We start from the raw sequence: 9,722 nt of genomic DNA on the forward strand, positions 1-9,722 counted from the left end.
GAAGCATCATATTATAATTATAGTTCTCTTTGAGTTATCCAGAACATTCAATTAAGTCATATGCTTTTCAAATAGAGATTTTACATGTTGATGTAGGTTGTTTCCCTAGTCTGAATACACACCAGCCTCATATAACTTCACAGCCTCAATGTCACTACTAGACTCCATATGAGCGCCTCCTCTTTTGTCCTAGCCGAGCCTGTCCCAGATCCCTTCCAGAGAGAGCACGTGGCAACCAGAACAGCAGCAGGACACTGGGACAAATAACCTAACCTTTTAAATCATAACATTTCCACTCGGTCTGCCCAAACATCTATCCTTTCTCATTCCTCTGTCTCCTTCTTTTTCCATCTTTCTTTCTTTCTTTCCCTCTTTCTTTCTTTCCCTCTCTCTCTTTCTTTCTTTCTTTCCTCTAAATGTTGCAATTAACCTCCTGTTGTCAGATGGTTTAGACCCAAAGGAAACATTATTCTCAACAGTTGAGAGGTTAACACCAGCATGGTAAAATAAAATCATGCTGAAAGCAGACAGAATGAAGAACACAGCATAGCCACTGTACTCGGATTAGGGGAAAAAGTGGCATAATCTACTTTCTGAGGATCAGGCAGAATCATTGTTACTGTACTCCCCCCTCTTTCTGACTGCAGTGACGGCACAGTTATATACTGTATTAGTATCTCACGTGGAATTCAAATGAAAATGATAACTGGACTAGGTTACTGACATACCAACATTTATTTTCAGTAATCTGCACTCATTACATGTAACATAATCGTTAGAACATGTGCTCAGGTCCTGCTCTAAGCTGTAAACCCAAGTGCACCTAATGTCAAAGTAAGCTTTTTAACCTTTTCATATCATGGCATTATTGCTAGTAAAGTAGGCTTAGCACAGAATCAATTAAATGTAAGTTGCAAACAGTAAAGTCGTCACCACAAAGTCTGGTCTACCTCTATTTATGTTCACCCTCTTCAAATTAGAATTTTTATATTTTCTCCTAGGGGCATATTCAATTGGGCGCGTTACTGTCAAAAGTAATGCGGCTTGCGCACTATTACCATTATTACGGTAATAGTGCGCGTAATTACCGTTATTACGGTACCTTTAATGCCAGCTCAGGGAGCTGCGAGCTGAAATCCGGGTTAGAATTACCGTAATAACGGTAATACATTTAACACTGCGTTACTTTTGCGAGTAACGTGGCTAATTGAATATGCCCCCTAAAATACTGCTTTGTTTTCATTTACATGTTAAATTAGTCATGATTATCTAATTTTTCTGTGGTTGAAGGTTTTCATGACATAGGTATTACATAGGTCCAAGTACGACTAGAAAAGGGGTTTCCTACAAAAGTGCAAATTTGTCCCATTTTTTTCATTATATCATTTTTTCATAAGTGCAAAACAAGGTGCATTCTTTCCCCAAATTCACAATTTGCAAGAAATGTCCTGATCTGACTCCTCCAGACAGACAGTGCAAAGCTTTGCAGACAGTGCTATCATGGCCCAAATCCATGTGCTTGCTGTAATCAGGTGCAATTGTACAAAAATAAGTGTGTCATGTCAGGGCCATAACTAGGGCAGTGCGAAAGGGTCAACCGCCCAGGGTGCAAAGCTGAAGAGGGGAGGGGCATAGAAATTAATATTTTAGGTTAGTTTCGTTACAGTTGAGTCCTAGGAGTGTCAGTTTACCATCTTGTCCCAGGCACTAAAATTTCTAGTTCTGATTTGTGTTACAAGGGGAGTTGGTAATACAGTTTTGCTCTTTAGTAAACAACCCTTCTTGTGCATAGTATCATGGGGGAGATTTAAAGTAAAACTTCCCAACAAAATTATATTGTGAGGGGTGTGCAACCCTGCCAACTACGGTATTTCTTAAAAATGGAGGCGGAATCAGGATCATATAGGATCACCAGATCATGTATAGAGCACCAGACATCAGAGTCCTTTTCCAAATAATATATATAGGCATACATATTATCCCTTCATGTGTCCTACGTTTTCACCACTGGTTGCAGCTAGAGTTTATATACACAGGCGAATAGGATCCACTCATGTTCAACTCTGTTATTGAAGAGAAAAGCGCAGGAGAGACGCAAAACAGATGTTCAGTAACTAAACACAAGTGCGCATTCAAAGGTTTTAACAAAACTGTCAAAAAACATGCACAGGTAAGGTAGAACTTGCTCTACTTACCTCTTTATCCATGTTCATCTGTTTTTATCAATGTAAACATGACTTCACAAAAATACCTTCTTCATTTGGCCCAACACTTTTTTTGAGCCAAGTTACAGAGGGCACAGGAAATTATAGCTATGGCATTCTACTAAGCACCATAATTGCAAGAGATTTGTTTCACAAAGGTAATGTTATACAGAGATCGTGGTCCCTATGACCTTGCATTCTTTAATGCATCTCCACTTCTTTAAATGTTCAAAATATAAAAGAATGCAATGTTTTTGCAAAAATGTGTCATCCTCATAAAGTATTAACATTATAATAATATTGTTTCAATATATTTCTGGAAACCTGACATTTTTCTCAAAACATTGGGTAAAGGTATATGTGTAAGGAGCTCACTAACATATTTGATGTTTCCTACCCAACTGCTGCTATATATGCATTTTGTGGAGTAGTCAGGTGCAGGTTGCCAGAGAAGAAAATTCTGATGCCTTCCATTGGTTAAGCTTTCAGTCTTTGGGTTTAGTCCTATGTACCTACTACTAATGTAATTAGTTTACTGCATTGTAATTAAGAAAGACTATATAGGCATCATTTTTGAGATTACATCCTAATAGAGAAACTATTTTTTTTTATCTACTGTCATTAAGCCATTAATCTGGGCGCTTTGCCTTCTCTGACCAAAAAGAATAGCAGATGGTCCAGACACAATGTAGGTGGCGACAAGTCTGACATTTCCTGTGAAGATTTAGATGACATTAATTGAAGCAGAACAGTACATGACACTTTTCATTTCAAATGGATCCTGGTTCTACAATGAACCACTGGTGCAACATGATACAAATACACCAACTCAGACTTTGTGCTATTTCTGAAAGCTATTATAAATTATATAACACAGCGGGATGTACAGAGGGAAAGTGTACTCAAATAATGTGTCCTTCATGTTCGGGCCTGGTTCTGTTCTCAATATGGTTGTATGACACTGCTAACAACACTGTTTGTCACTCAATATCCCTTCCATTCTGCCTACCTAACCTATGGGATTGTTAGGGCAATCTAAGGAAGTAAAAAAATCCTTAGGTAGGTCTGAAGCAGCAATAAGAGTCTTTCTATTCTGCTCCTTGATTCTAAAAGAAAAACAACCATCCTCTATGGAGGAAGAGGCATAATCCAATCCCCTATCAAGAGATTTGCTCTTCTGTCTCTACTTACACTCCCACCAGACTAACATCTTTTGAGTTTATGTTATGGGGTCTCCTCAAATGCGTGAGATCACAAGACGAGCCCAACATTTCATTGTCTCTCATAGAACATAACTTATATTAAATATAACCAATTTCTTCCATAGCGGTTTAGAACTTCCACCTGATCTTATTCAGCCATGTAGCTTGTAAGCGCTGACCATCATCAGAAAGATTTCCAACTTCTCTACAACACTCCCTGGAAGTAGAGGTTGTCACGTTATAGGTGGTAACTTGTGGGGTGTTGGCAACATTTACAGTAATTTCACCCACCAGTTTCACCGTCACAGGGAGCTACACAGTAGGTAACAAAGCAGCTAGTGCATTCAGGAAATGGCAGACCTACAGTGGTAGTTGGGGTGGTCGTGGGGGTGTATAGCTACTATTGGGTCTGAAACTGTCAGAGTCTCATTTGTATTTACGTTTGTATAAGTTAGAGATAGGGGAGAGGTTAGGTCCACTCTCTGGCAGCAGCAGTGCGCATATGTGTGTGTGTGTGTGTGTATGTTTGTGTGTATGGGGGTACACAAAAAGAGCCTCCTATGACCTCCACCAACTAGAAGGAGTAGACTAAGCATAAACTGGCGCAGTGTGTGCGATCATTTATAGCTTAGCAACTATTCTGGGACATTTATTCTGACCTTCCCATCAGTAATATAGTTTGTGGCAGATAAATTCCCAATGTGTCCAATTACAATGAAACTACTCCACCCTCTGACCCTCTTTCTCGGAGTATGTAATATGCACCTGTTGTTCTCTCCTCCCCTCCAAACACCCGTTCACTACTCAGAAAAGCAGTGAACAGAATATTTCCCACCTTTCCCACCCGTGTAATAAAGTGGTCTCGATCGGGAGCGTGAAACAAGGCCCTCAAATGTGGACTGTGCAGCATAAATTGTAACGGTTGGGATGTATGGAAGTAATCTTATTAAAGTACAATTGTGTGTCTTTGGCTAGCTATAGTGTACTACGACACCTATTCTTCCCCTGCTTCTAATATACAAAATCTAGAAACATGCCTCTCGCCTCCTAATACGCAGACATCAAGACACATACCTTCTAAAACATTCCTTTCACCTCTAACTCACAATAGACAATCTTTAAGACAGATACCTCTCACTTCCTTCTCATACACACCCATCAGGACACATACCTTTATTCTCTTCTTAATACACAGATCACAACACATCCCTTATACCGCCAACCGATACATATTTGTTACGTCATACCTCTCACCTCCTTGCTACTACACATACATTAAGACATGCTCATCTTATTTCCTCCTAACACACAGACATCAGTTTGCATACTTCTTACCTTCTCCTAAAACACAGACATTAGGCTAGATATCGTTTACTTACATCTAACACATAACACCTTTTACCTGCTAATAACACAAATAAAACACTTTTTATCAAATTCTTATAAACAGACATTGTGACACATATCACTTACCTCTTCCTAATACAAGGACAATAAAACATACCTCTATCTTATACTAATTCACAGACATCATGACACCTTCACATTGATAAATTATGTTTTAAAGAATAAAATACATTAACTCATGGACCACTAGCAAAACTCCAAACTTGAACTAAGAATCTCTAAGTGGAATAAAACCTCAAAATTGTAGCTCAGTCTACCACTAACTCTAACAAGTTTATTTAAAACATGACATTATATTTGAAAAATAAAAGTTGCCACTGACATATTGAGGTATAATGATGCTGCAGCGAGAGGTGTGGTCATAGTGAGCTGAAAGCCAGCAGAAGAAATAGATGAACCAGCTTCAGAAGAATTGATACAAACTTTCATGGTATACTTAATGCAGTATAAGATCATGGAGGAATGAGATTATCATGGATGATATATTTGGAGCAAGGCATGTTCTAAAATGGATTATTTACACTTCTAAAGTAGTTTTTAAGACACATGTGACCTTCCATTGATTTATACATAGTGTGCCAAAACACAGAACCTTTATATTCTCTTAATTTACAGACATCTGAATATATATTTCATCTATTTCTATTCTAAAATACAGACACAAAGCACATTCTCACCTTCACTTGTTTTCTAAATATCAGAACACCTTTTACATAAGCAACATAACCCCTACCTCTGACATCTAATACATAGGTAACATAACACCTACCTCTGGCATCTGCCTAATACATAGACAACAGAACACCTAACCCCTCAGATCTGCCTAATATAAAAGAACCATAATACCTACCTCTCACATCTTTCTACTAAATAGGCAACAGAACACTTCACTTTTGCCTAATACAAAGGAAACAGAACACCTACTGCTTACCTCTTTCTAATACAAAAGAAACAGAACACCTACCCCTCACATCTTCCTAATATGTAGGCAACGGAACACCTACCTCTGACATCTGCCTAATACAAAAGAAACAGAACACCTACCTCTGACATCTGCCTAATACAAAAGAAACAGAACACCTACCTCTCACATCTATCTAATACATAGGCAACAGAACACTTACCTTTCCAATCTGCATACTACACAGGCAACAGAGCAGCTACCTCTCACATCTTCCTAATGCATAGACATCAGGACACCTGCCTCTCACATCTGCCTAATACAAAAGAAACAGAACACCTACCTCTCACATCTTATACATAGGCAACATAACACCTACCTCTCACATCTGCCTAATACATAAGAAACAGAACACCTACCCCTCACATCTAATACATAGGCAGAAGAGCAGCTACCTCTCACATCTTCCTAATGCATAGACATCAGAACACCTACCTCTCATGTCCCACTAATTATATATATATATATATATATATATATATATATATATACACACACACACACACATCAGAACCATACAGTTCAGTGATATATGGACAGCAGAACACTCCTAGTACCTATTATTTTTTTCTAATACACAAACAGTAGGATACCTACCTCTCACAATTGCCTAAAACAAACATTAAAAAACACCCACTCCACATGTCCCACTAATACACAGACATCAGAAAACTTGCCTTTCCCTTCCTGCAACTAACCCCTCACATTATCCTAATACATATATGTCAAAATACCTACTTCTCAGGTATTCTTGTCCACATAAATTAAATCTAAATACATAGAGTACTTCTCACATTCTCCAAATACACAGACGTCTCATTACTATTCTCTTAACACACAGACTACATAACATCTATAGTACTTCTCCAGTCCTTCTAATATCCAGATAGCAGTAAACCTACGTCTCACAATCTTCTAATACACTTACATCAGAATACCTGTCTATTACATCTTCCTAATATATATATCTGAATACCTACTGTACCTCTCCCATTCTCCTAATACATAGAAATAAGAACATCTATATTATACGTCATTTCTTCCTAATACACAGGAAGCAGTGTGTCTAACTATGACCAAATCCTACTACACAGACGTCAAAATACATCATTCTCATGTTCTCCTAATATATACATTAGGAGGACACACTCATTTCACCCCTGTAGTGACCTTTTCCCTATCCTCCCTCCTAATACACAGGTGTTAGAATACCTACCTCTCATGTCCTCCTAATACACAAACATCACAACATCTGCAATACACGGACATAAGTACACCTATAGTATAAACTCCTAATAAACATGCAGCAAGACACCCATCTTTCATATCCTCATAATGCATAGACATAAGAAAACTTCCTCTCATGTGCTCCTTATACAAAAACAAATGTATTATTGTTTATTATAGGAGAATTGCTGCACCTGCTGTGCTACATTTAATTTTATGATTCCTTGAAAATATACAACATACAATTCAGTATCAAGATGACATTTTCCAACAAAAATATTCACCATGGTTACAATTATTAGAAAAACACTTCTCATTAACCATTTCTAGTGTATTGCATTCCCCACAAATCTATGAATATAACTTTCTCCTTTCTGGGGCCACGTAATATCAAGTAGCTGCATTATATGGTTAAATAAAGCAATTCCTAATGATTAAAAAGGAAAAAAGACTCGGAAAGATTGCCCACATAGAACTACAGCTCACCGTAGTGATACCAGCTGTGTGTCTGACATCAGGTTGCTTCCCTCTCTGGTTCCTGATGAAGACAGCTATGATTCTCTCCAAGGGGAACAGCTGGATGTTGAGAACAGTCAGCTACTACTTGCACCTTGCAGCCTGGTTGCAGTCAGCTGTGTACAGCTCAGCACAAGAGAAAGTTTAACATGTGAATACTCAGGATGGGTAAACTCTCTTTAAGAAAGAGGGGCGGGAGAGTGTAAGAAGAGTGAAGGGGCAGAGACCTAGAGGTTTTGAGTGGATTCCAGCCCCCAGATTACTTTTCAGTTTCACAGACCCAAAAGTGTATTTTTTTTCTTTTCATGTTATTTCTTTTTAAAGAAAAAAAAATTGAAAGAGAGGTGTGACCACAAGAGGGGTGGGGGCCTTCTATGGAAGGAAAGTACTTTTGGGAGGAGTTGATGACTTTGCCCAAGTTACTGTAATACTAGAAAGCTAGTTCAATTTAGCTGTGATTTTACAAGAGAAATAAAGCAATATGATGCAGTGTAAGCAATATGACTACTGTAGCTGTGAAGCAGGGAAACATTGGAGGGGAAATAAATGTTTTGGTGAAATAAAGGGACATATTTTCTCTTAAAGGGAAAGTATTCCTTAGAATGCAACGTGTACTGTTATGCCAAGTACTTGTCATACTCTGGCAATTTATAGTGTTCCTTAGTGGACCTCTTCATATATCTGGTGATGAGGTGCCTCAAAAAACATAAGGGTATATTTTTCTAAACTGGGGGTTTGAAAAAGTGGAGATGTTGCCTATAGGAACCAACTAGATTCTAGCTGTCATTTTGTAGAATGTACTAAATAAATGATAACTGGAATCTGATTGGTTGCTATAGGCAACATCTCCACTTTTTCAAACCTGCAGTTTAGTAAATATACCCAATGAAGTCTATTTAGATGTCAATCTGGTACAGCATCCAGCAAATAATGACAATTTCCTCTTACACTTCAGGCAGTTACTGCTTCTACTTGTTCTCTAGACAGGTATGCTAAATGTCTGATGGGCATTTCACTGGGTAATTAGTGATGAGGCTAATTCACACATATAATACACTAACAAACAAATATAAATAACATATTTGTATAATTATTAGAGATGCTAAGGCTCGGTTCCCCGAGAACCGAACTTAGCAGATCCGAGTACCGAGCAGAGCCGGCTCGGTACATTCGCGCTTTTTCAGAATTTAAAACAAGGCAACACGTCATCGTTACTTAGTCGGATCTCACGAGTTTTGGATTCCATAATTACCGCCCTCCACGGTGGTCCAGCGCCATTTCACAGAGGGACACAGTAGGGGTAGCACAGTCTGTAGAACAGTTGGGCAGCAACATAGGTAGAATAGAAAGAGGAGGGGGTAACAGTGTTCTTCAAAGTCTACAGTCAAATTCAGGAGAGCTCCATTGCTCCATTGTTAATTGTCATTGCTGAAATAGAATTAATAGGGCAGGCTTGGTCTTCTAAATCTGCACTCCCAGAATGTACGGTGTTATATAGGCTACACACAAAGAGGAGAGCTCAATTGCTAATTGTCATTGCTGAAATACAAATACTAGAGCTGGCAGGCTTTTCTTCTGACTTTGCGGTCAAATTCTACTGTGTTATAGAGGTTACACACAAAGGAGAGCTCCATTGCAAAATTGCTAATTGTCATTGCTGAAATAGAAATTATAGCGCTGGCTGGCTTGGACTAAATCTGCAGTTACATTTTACTGTACCATAGTCATAGCTCACTTAGAAACAGGAGAGGTGGCAGGGTTCAGTGCTGAAACAGAAATTGTAATAATAGGGCTGTCAGTGTTCTTCAAAGTCTCCAGTGGCATTCTACTGTGCCCTAGCTCATACAGAAACAGGAGGAGTGACATTGTTGTTTCACTCTCCAGTCTCAGTCATGATGATACTAATCCCTCTACCTCATGTGCTAAAGCCTATGTTCAAGTGCATAGTGGTTTTAAGTCAGGAAAACAAAAATGTAAATAAAAAGCTTGTACCTTTTTAAAGAAAAAAAATCCTCTCTAATAAAGGTGAAAGTTTACTGTAGAAAAACATAAAATTGCCAAGTCTACCCAAAATATTACCAAGCATACCAGCATCAGGTAGCTCCATTCTCTTAGCTAGATTTCAGCACCTGCAATCTACACTGTCATCATATTCACCCTCATTATTGTGTACGTCTTCCTCAAACAATACTAATTCATCCCCGC

At 38.4% G+C, this 9,722-nt stretch overlaps 1 protein-coding gene across 2 annotated transcripts in view; it reads right to left on the reverse strand.

Annotated features, from left to right (window-relative positions):
- The window catches only part of COL8A2 (collagen type VIII alpha 2 chain), a 134,068-nt gene extending 126,384 nt beyond the window's left edge, over positions 1-7,684 (reverse strand). The window contains exon 1 of one of the 2 annotated variants that reach the window (XM_075195461.1): positions 7,488-7,684. The gene's annotated coding sequence lies outside the window, so the exon portion shown is untranslated. Of the gene's footprint in view, positions 1-5,937; positions 6,139-7,487 lie in introns of those variants that run through there. The other variant, XM_075195463.1, reaches the window with a different exon arrangement.
- Between the last annotated feature and the right edge of the window lie 2,038 nt (positions 7,685-9,722).

The sequence above is a fragment of the Mixophyes fleayi genome, chromosome 2 (assembly GCF_038048845.1).
Source record: "Mixophyes fleayi isolate aMixFle1 chromosome 2, aMixFle1.hap1, whole genome shotgun sequence".
NCBI classification, from domain to species: Eukaryota; Metazoa; Chordata; class Amphibia; order Anura; family Limnodynastidae; genus Mixophyes; species Mixophyes fleayi.